The following is a 10683-nucleotide window of genomic DNA, read 5'->3' on the forward strand; positions in this document are numbered from 1 at the left end:
ATTTAATAAGAATAACTCTTTTGTAATAAAAAAATTCCTTTATGCATCTTTCTATGCATAAAATCAAATTTAATAAGAATAATACTTTTATAATAAAAACAATTCCATTATGCATCTTTCTATGCATAGAAATCAAATTTAATAAGAAAAACACTTTTGTAATAAAAAAATTTCTTTATGCATCTTTCTATGCATTAAATCAAATTTAATAAGAATAACACTTTTATAATAAAAAAATTCCATTATGCACTTCTATGCATAGAAATCAAATTTAATAAGAATAACTCTTTTGTAATAAAAAAATTCCATTATGCATCTTTCTATGCATAGAAATCAAATTTAATAAGAATAACTCTTTTGTTATAAAAAAAATTCCTTTATGCATCTTTCTATGCATAAAATCAAATTTATTAAGAATAACTTTTTTATAATAAAAAATTCTATTATGCATCTTTCTATGCATAGAAATCAAATTTAATAAGAAAAACTCTTTTGTAATAAAAAAAATTCCATTATGCATTTTTCTATGCATAGAAATCAAATTTAATAAGAATAACACTTTTTTAATAAAAAAATTCCATTATGCACCTTTCTATGCATAGAAATTAAATTTAATAAGAATAACACTTTTGTAATAAAAAAAATCCTTTATGCATCTTTCTATGCATAAAATGAAATTTAATAAGAATAACACTTTTATAATAAAAAAATTTCATTATGCATCTTTCTATGCATAGAAATCAAAGTTAATAAGAATAACTTTTTTGTAATAAAAAAATATTCCTTTATGCATCTTTCTATGCATAAAATCAAATTTAATAAGAATAACACTTCTATAATAAAGAAAATTTCATTATGCATCTTTCTATGCATAGAAATAAAATTTAATAATTAATATTAGTGATATCCATACATATTCATGAATGAATATGTACATGGAGTCTTTTGGAATAACATAAAAATAAACTTTTTTTTTCACAAAATTTTGGAAAATTTTACCATAACCTCCTTTGTATGGCTGACCATTTCTCATTTTTATCTTTCTTTATTTAACTTAATTAACCCAAATTAGAATTATAGAACTCTAATCTACACAATTTTCTAATTTCAAGAGAGTAAACAATAAGAAAAGTTTAATTAATCACTTAGTTAATCTTTCTAGGATTGAGTAAGGTTGGAATGTAAAGAAGAGAAGGGGGTGGCCTTTTTCTCAAAGGCATAGTATTTGAATTTAATTCAAACATTTGCAAAACATAAAAATCAAGAAAACCATCGATTTTTCATTAAACAAAGTAAGAAAATTAGCTTACATGGAGCTTGTAAGCTCTCCTTTAGCTTGAGGGATTGAGGGTTCTACTATTGTTTGAAGCAATAGTGGCCAGCAATTCACTTTGGAGAGGATTAGGCAAAAAACAATTGAATTATTAAAAAATTCAATGTAGATGGCTCAGGACAGGGTAGAGTAACAGTGCATAAACACCATTAAGCTTTTACAAAGGGGGAGGCTTCTATTTATAGGAAAAAGTGAGCCTCTAACCAAGAAAATTGATTCTAGAATTTTCCAGATCAGTTTGGTCAATTTTTGACCATTTTTGGGTCAGTTTAGCTTACTTTTTGGTTCTAGTTTTGAAATAGGAGAGAGGAGAGATGAAAATATCTCATTTTATTGATTAAAAATTGCGGGTAATGATGAGAAAAAGGTGCCTACTTCATGAGGGGAGATCCCCACACTAAGGTGTCAAAATTCAGTTTATTAATTCTTTTTTTTGGTCCTTAGTCCACTCTTCATCTTATGTGAGCATTTACTCATTTTTGGGGGGTTTTTCATTTTATTCTTCAATTTATCTCCTCCTTACATTTGGATTAATCTTATCGGTCCATAGAAATCTTAATTGGATCATAATGCAAAAATTTCTGAAAATCCAGACCCTTAGGCTAAGGTCCTTTATACCTATTTTCAATTAGTTCCAATTGCACATTGGAAAGTTCTTTTTGAATTTCTGTTTTAGGGGAAACCATTTTAGACACTAGGAGGATTTTTATATCAAAAAATATCTCAATTTTGAATTACCTCCGTCTAGACATTTTTCTCTCCAAGCCAAAACAGGGTAAAACAGGATCTTTCTTTTATTTCTGAGAGGGGAATAATTATAAGATCAGAAGGGGAGGTTCTTACACCTGCACACCTCAAAAGCTGGAGGGAGGAATCTTACAAAATCATCAATAATTGGTGATATTTATCCTGCACTTCCTTAATTCATACTCCAAGCAATTTGTGGTTGAAATTTGAGCAAATTCCATTCATGCTATATCTATCAAATCTTTAATAAAAGAGTTTAATAGTGAGATTTTGCTAAACACAAGTGATTAACTAATCACATTCGTGTTTTTGCTTATGGTAGGAGGCAAAAGACTACCTTCACACCACCCATAGCATGGTACCTTAGTAGTGGTTAACTGACCACTAGGTAACATGATATGAGGAGGCATTTGTTAGTAATGTTCACCAAATATTCCTAGTCATTTATGTGTGTAGGGGTCATATTATGGTATAAGATTATTTTCATCATTATAAAAGTAACTTAGTTACTCTAGATTAGTAAGTATCCAGGTAGATGCCAATCACCCCCCCCACCATGCATCTAGGGAGCTAGAATCGTGGAGAGAGAATAATGGGGCTAGGACATATTCTGGGAGAGAACTTATGAGAAATCATAGGAGTTGACTTGGCTCCTTATGCTTCATATTCAGCCTATATAAGATGCACTCCATTAATCATAAGAGTTAACTTGGCTCTTTATGCTTTTTGTATTTAGCCTATATAAGATGCACTCCATTAAGAATAAAGTAACTAGATTTATCTCCTCTAATGATCCACCAGTTGTATTAAGCTCCATAATCTCTTTATCATTACTAATTGTTAACCTATGGTAGACATTGAGACATATTACTTTTTACGTCATATAATTATTTTACGTATTCTGAGTCATGGGCTGGGCTTGTCTCGCGGCACCACATGTAAAGGATAAAGGGATTGGGTGATCGCCGATGAGAGGCACACCTCGAATTTCATCTCAGGATAAGGGTTAGGATCGGTCGGCCAGGCGCCCATGTGGGAACGGCTAGGTCACATATAAGAGTCAAATGTAAACCTAAAACCTCTCATTCTCAATGTGTTGAATACAAGGAGTGCTCTTGCTTTATCTTCTCCATCCCCTTCTCCTGCGTGTGAGAGAGAGAGAGAGGGAGAGAGAGAGAGGGAGAGAGAGAGAGAGAGAGAGAGAGAGAGAGAGAGAGAGAGAGAGAGAGAGAGAGAGAGAGAGAGAGAGAGAGAGGGTAGCGATCGAGCATTGCATGGCAGCATGACGGTGGCGAGGCGATAGAGCGGCGGCGGCAGCTCCTCCTTCACCGCGGTGCGAGAATCCTTCACGACGGTAGTCTGAGCAGTGAGTGACACACCATTGCTCCCTGTTTGAGCTTGCTCGTTTCTGGTTATGTGCTTGCAGCCATTTGTGGCTTGCATACGGTGCCTGAGTCCCCAGCTCCGACACGTGCGGCAAGAGCGCACATTTTTGGCGCCGCTGCCGGGGATATGTCTTGCACCAAGCTCCAGATGCATCTCGGGTTGCTGTTTGAAGTCAAACTTATCCTGCAGAAAAAAAAAAACGAAACCCGCGTGGAGTGGAAAGAAATTTTTTATTTGAAAAAAAATTGAAAAGAAAAAACCCCCAATTGATCCCGACCTCGGTCTCGGTCTTTTGATATATATATATATATATAGGAGAGTGAGCCTCCATAGCTTTCTTTCAAGTGAAAGCTTAAGGGGAGTGAAGCTCTATATGTAGTCTCTACCCCCCAAGGAGTGGAGTGGGCATGTGGGACAAAGCCTTCACCTTCCCCCCCAAAGGCACCCTTGGACTTTCAAATTTAGGCCACACCTAGACACAAATAGAGTGTTCTGAGGACCACGGGAGCTCCGGATAGGCAAACACTGTGCTGTAAAGCATGCTAGGACCCCTTAGATGATACGCTCATCTTGAGCTATCACACGCCTTAGTCCAGTTTCGACCATAAGTAAGGGGATAAAAACGGGTTGAAAACAAGACAAAAACAAGTAAAAAAGGGGTGCGAAACACTTGAGAAACCACTTGTGTGGGCTTTAAGGGTAGTTACCAACACCCGTAGGATACCCACGTCACATGCATCTACGCTTTGGTTGAGTGCTAGAGTCTGAGCAACTAGAAAGCGTTTCAGTTTACGTAGGCTCACACCATCGCTCCACGTTAGCATCTTGGCCTTCAGTTGGAACCCAAGGAAGTGCAACAACCCAAGATCCATGGCTAGTGACTTGTCCTCTGACTTTGAAGTCATGGAAGGGCACCCTACCAAGAACTCTGAGGAAGCAAGCCAAAATATGCCACTTTGGGTCCCACAACCCGGATCTAGCATGTTTAGTCGTCTAATAGAGACTTTTAGTAGAGCTACGCACTCTGAACCTGCGACAAGTGAAGTAAACGAAGGAGGAGGGGAAGTAGATTCGCCATTCACATCTCATGTAGACCCTGCCCTCCCAAAGAGTGTCCATGTGGATATTCTACCCACTTCATTTAATGAAGGCCCCACTGAGCTACCACCTTCTGACTCTCTTTCTAAAGTAGAGGTCCCTAGAAGTCAAACCATAAGAAGTGACATTGCGTCCACTTCGAGAGAACCTTTTGGCACGCAAGTTTAATCTCATAGTGATTTGCTGAAGTCATTATCGTCATTCCAGTTTACGAACATCATCATATTCATCCTCATTCTGGTTTTGCTCAGCTTATTGCTTATCAACCAAAATTTAGGAATCATCATTTTTTCAATCAGAATCCAATTCAACTCATCAGTTCTCAACCACAATTTTAAAATCATATCAACCACATTCGAATTCATTATCTGGATAGCATTTTTGTTTATAATTTCAAGGTCTTAGATTTACTCGTATATATTGCCAGTAAAGAGCTGTAGTTATACCCTCGATATATACGGGTAGTCACGGTCCTTGGAATTATAAGGTAAATACCATCATGTCTAGGCCTCAAGCAAGTCAGGGATTCCATGCAATTGCGGTACTTTCATCTGAAGACCCAATTACTTAATTATGAATTTCAGTCTAAATATCAATTTGTATGAATTTCATCACACATTTTCAACTTTTTACTGTTAGTTCATAAATTTTTGACATTTATGGCTTTTCAGTTGATTCACTTTAGCCAATTCGCTCTAATACCAGCTGAAAGATCCGTGTCCCCTCCGTGCCACAAATTTAGGGGTGCTAGCAGCAGAAGTAGTACTTCTTGCGCGGGGCAGGGTCCCTCACTCGGGGCCTCGCCCCCCACCCACGGATATCCGGACAAGAGACTAATCCCTCGGTCCTTCCAGAACTCAGAAAAACTTTCCTTGCCCGGAAACCACGGGCGACTCCTCCCAGGATATTTTTACTCTAACGTAGTCAAGAGCCTTAACTAACTGAACTGATCTGACCAAACCCGTAAGTATCATAGTTAGATCAAGGAAAAGACTTGCACTTGGATCATAGAGACCAACGTTTTTTTACTTATTGAGAGGCACAGCCGTTGATTCTTTTCCATAGAACAATTTTTATCCGGGATTTACTTCATCTATCATACCATAAGAGAATTGAGTCTCATTTTAGGGATCCATTAGTCTAGCTTAACCTTATCCAGTCCCCTGGGTTAGCCAACCGCCCAACCGCTGTAGTGATGGGATCCAATTAAGAATTTGGTTAGGTTTTATCCTGGGTACCAGAGAAAAGAGTTCCCAGGCACCTCCTAGCCGGTGAATATTCATGCAAACTTAAAACTAGTCACACCACCTACACACCCAATATAAAATTATCTTTTTCATAGATTTAGCTGTCTTTAAAACAATCATTTAATGAAACTATAGTATCACTGATCATAATCCTCCAAAATTAATCCTGTTGAATCTTAATTTCTAATTTTTCCTTCATCGGTGTACTTATGGCATGATTGGCAACCAGAACGCTCACCACCTGTCCACTCAGGGGCCTTTTCAATAGCTCCTAGCTCATAGTACCCGGCAATATATTCACTTATAAAAAATCAAAATGGAATCTCCGTCGAAGATTAGCAAGATCAACCAACACATCCATATAAAAGAGCCATGGACTCATCCATTGAGGACCAACAAGGTCAATCAACTAGATCCATGCCCGAATTCAGAAAACAACTCTTACTCCTTGTTCTAATATCTCCCACGACGTACGTGTGAGTATCTTCGGCGACTCAGAGCCCGAGCATCGTGTGGTCAGCACCCTCTAGGATCCTTCGCACGTCACCTAGCGCTTCACTCATAGGCCGCTTCCTTAGTCCCTCATCCACCGTACCGGAAGCTCACCATTTAAATCGAACTGAGGCTGGTCAAGACCTCGGCCAACCTTGCTACGCGAGACATCCTCCATTGACTCTCCATCAGCTGTTGCAACTTTATCAGGTAGGTCTTTATGACCTCATTCACAAGATGGTCAAAATGCTTCCCCAGCATTTTTGACATAAAACAGTCATTTAAAAAATAGGTCATAAATACAGTTTCTATAACGAACTCTCGTCTTTCCACATTGCTCCACATCAATCCTCATTTATTTCATATGTATTCCCATTCTCATCACATCATTTTCCATCTCATCACATCTTTTTTGATTTATCCGCATCAGATCTCATCCACTCGCATCTACCCATATCCACATCTCATCACATCATATTCATTCACATCTATCCCAATTTACATCACATCTCATTTACTCACATCATCCCGGTTCACATGACATCACATCTCATTCATTCACATCTCGATTCACATCACATCACATCTTTTCATGTCCATCACATTCATTTACAGCACATCCATTTCCATCACATTCATTTACATCAAATTCATTTACATCACATCCATTTCCATCCATCACATCACATTCATTCATTCATATCCACCACATTCATTCTCATAACCATCCCATCACATGCATTCTATCCACATTATATCACATCACTTCTATCCACATCACATGCATTCTATCCACATCATATCTCATTCATACACATCTCATCTCATTCATCCACATCCATCCAATCATTCACATGTACAACTACTCACATCTATCCATACATTCATATCTATCACTTCACATCCACATATAATCATGTCACATCACATTCTTTCACATACATATCCACATCCATTCTTTCACATACATCCACATCCATTCTTCCACATACTCATCCACATCCATTCTTCACATACACATCCACATCCATTCTTCACATACACATTTACATCCATTCTTCACATACACATCCATATCCATTTTTTACACACACATGCACATCCATTCTTCACATACACATCCACATCCATTCATTCATTCACATCTATTTGATTCACATCACATCTCATCACATCTATTCACATCACATCTCATCACTTCTATTCACATCACATTACATCCATCCATTCATTCACATCTATCTGATTCACATCGCATCTCATCACATCTCATTTCTATGCAAGTTTTTAGTTTGATTTTATTTTAAATACAAGGAGTATTTCTTGAATCAGTATCCCCAAAACTTCTTGATTGGAATTCTGAATTTCATACCAGAATTCCTTGAATTCTATAACCCTGATCCACAGATCAATTCAAAGGGTCTCAAACTTAGTTTCAGATTTGGCGGGAGTTTTGAGTTTATTTTTCTAAACTAATCATTCCTCAAAACTAACGAAAGAGTTTGGTATTGGTCATAGTCTGATTCAAGGTTCGAGTTGGATAAGATTTTTCCTGATCTATCTTTCTCGAAAAGGTTTGATAATTCAGTTACTTTTCTACTCAATTTCTTTCTTTGAATATTCACTTAACTGATTTCTAAATTCTCATCACATCTATTCACATCACATTACATCCATCCATTCATTCACATCTATCTGATTCATATCGCATCTCATCACATCTCATCACATCACATTACATCCATCCATTCATTCACATCGCATCTCATCACATCTATTCACATCACATCTCATTTCTATACAAGTTTTCAATTTGATTTTCTTTTGAATACAAGGAGTATTTCTTGAATCAGTATCCCCAAAACTTCTTGATCGAAATTTTGAATTTCAGACCAAAATTCCTCGAATTCTATAACCTTGATCCACAGATCGATTCGAAGGGTCTCAAACTTAGTTTCAGATTTGGCGAGAGTTTTGAGTATATTTTTCTAAACTGATCACACCTTCTTTCCTCAAAATTGATGAAAGAGTTTGGTCTTGGTCATAGTCTGATTCAAGGTTTGAGTCGGATAAGATTTTTCCTGATCTATCTTTCTCGGAAAGGTTTGATAATTCAGTTACTATTTTACTAAATTTCTTTCTTTGAATATTCACTTAACTGATTTCTAAATTAGTTACGAATTCCAATGAGGAATAGATTAATCATTTATCTGAATATTTTGATCTCGATAGATTTCCTGAATTCTCTTTTTACAATCCATGGGTCTCCGTGAAATAGCAGGCTAATTTTCATGTCGTGGAATGGCAGATTGTGTTTCACATTGTGAAATGTATTTCACACAGTAAACAACTTGAGTCAGGCTTAAAAATTTTGGTTTAGAATTGCATCAATCCAAGTCGGGGAGACTCCTATAATGCACTTATGACCCTCTCTTACGTATGGTCTGACAATCCTTTACTCCGTGAACAACCCCTTCACGTCTTGAAATAGCAGGTCTCCACCATGAAATAGCAAACTACTTTTCCCGTCATGAAATGGTAGATTGTGTTTCACGTCGTGAACTGTATTTCACACTGTGAACTGTTTTGCTGCACTTTCATGAGATAAGACTTTTCCATTTCCTTGTGTCAGTCGTGTCAAGATAAGATGCACTAACTTCAGTAAGGCAATCCCAAAATTTTCGGCACTAATGGGGCAGGTGGTGTTTCATGTCGTGAAATGTAATGCGTTTCATGCCGTGAAACGCTTTCCTACACTTTCATGCGTTAACGGTCGAGTCAACAAAATGATGTTTTGATTGATTTAGAGTATGATTTCCTGGCCAAAAGATCCAAAAAGGTTGTGCCTAGCAAAAGGAATGTAATACAAGTCACCCACACAACCAATGGCTCCTTGTTTTTGCGATTTTTGTGATAAAAAAAAGAAAAAGAAAAACGAGTGTTACCAACTACTATCTCACGAAATTGGTAATGAAATCAACAAAATTAAAAGAAAATCCAAGTGTAGCAAGTACTCACCTCACAACTACTCTAATTTGTTCCTTTCCACACAAACCTTATCTACACAGTTTTTCACAATGCACCTTCAGAATGCAAAGGTAATAGTGATGAATCTTGCATAATGGGTGTTGGAGCTCTAAGAAAATAGGGGGTTTATGGACCGTAGCGGCGCCAAAAATGTTATGGCCTACTGCACCTCCCAAAAGAACTCCACACATTCACAATCGGAAGAAGCAATAGACAACAACCATCGTGGGGTACTTACTAATGCTTCAATCTTACGTCTCTTGAGGCTCTCCAAGATCGCTTTTGGAAGCTCCAATCCTCTAATATCCACCTCCACTATGTCACCGCGGAGTCGCTCACACCTTTCACTCTCCTACACACAAGCATAGAAGAGGTACATGCACTAGAGCTCTCTCTCTCTCTCTCTCTCTCTCACACACACACACACACACACACACACACACACACACACACACACACACACACACACACACACACACACAAGACAAGGCAAGGGCTCTCATAGCACAAAGGGGGATTTTGTGTTTCCATTATGAGAAATTACCTTATATATAAATGGCCCTTATACACAATTGGGCACCCAAAACTTACTAACTAAAGCCTTGGTTGGCTAGTATCTCATAATGTACAACCTTTATAGTGCCTATACATAACACTTATTAATGTCCTCAAATGGAGGAGAATCTTTGTTAATCCAAAATGGGATTAAGAGGTTCTTCCCTAGGTTCAGCTAAGTCTACTTTCTTTACTTGAGCTGGAGCATCATAGACTCCTTTTGCTTCAACAAGTGGGTTACAATGTGGAAGAGCTTTTTAAAACAAGATGTTGGAGTACTTGAACTTTCCAAGAGATGTGGTACTAGAGCTCTTTTGCTAGGGTGGCTCGAGACCTCATGAAAGTTGTGAGCAATCTAAGGAGAGACATTGGCTGTGTGTGGAACCAAATGAACATATTGTTAAACAAGGTTTAAGTACCATTGAGCAAATTATAATGGATATAATGATGGACATATAAAGCTATTTTTTTGTTTGTACTATATTATTCTTGTGTTCAATGCTTAATATCAAATTGTAGAACATGCAGTTAGCACTAAATTGTGTTGGCTCTCTTAGTCTCTCTCTTCTTGGTTATTAATATCCTCCTTGTGATGGAAACACTCTTAGGAGTCTTTAGTGTTTGTAAATGACAATGAGAGAGAGAGAGAGAGAGAGAGAGAGAGAGAGAGAGAGAGAGAGAGAGAGAGAGAGAGAGAGAGAGAGGAAGAAAGATATATTAAGTGTCTACTAAAGACGCAATGGGCCTATGAGACCAAAGTGATACAATAATATCCATGGCATATCTCATCATGGAATG

This window comes from Cibotium barometz, chromosome 7, assembly GCF_041138505.1.
Source record: "Cibotium barometz isolate CiBa-2024 chromosome 7, ASM4113850v1, whole genome shotgun sequence".
In the NCBI taxonomy this organism is placed as follows: Eukaryota; Viridiplantae; Streptophyta; class Polypodiopsida; order Cyatheales; family Cibotiaceae; genus Cibotium; species Cibotium barometz.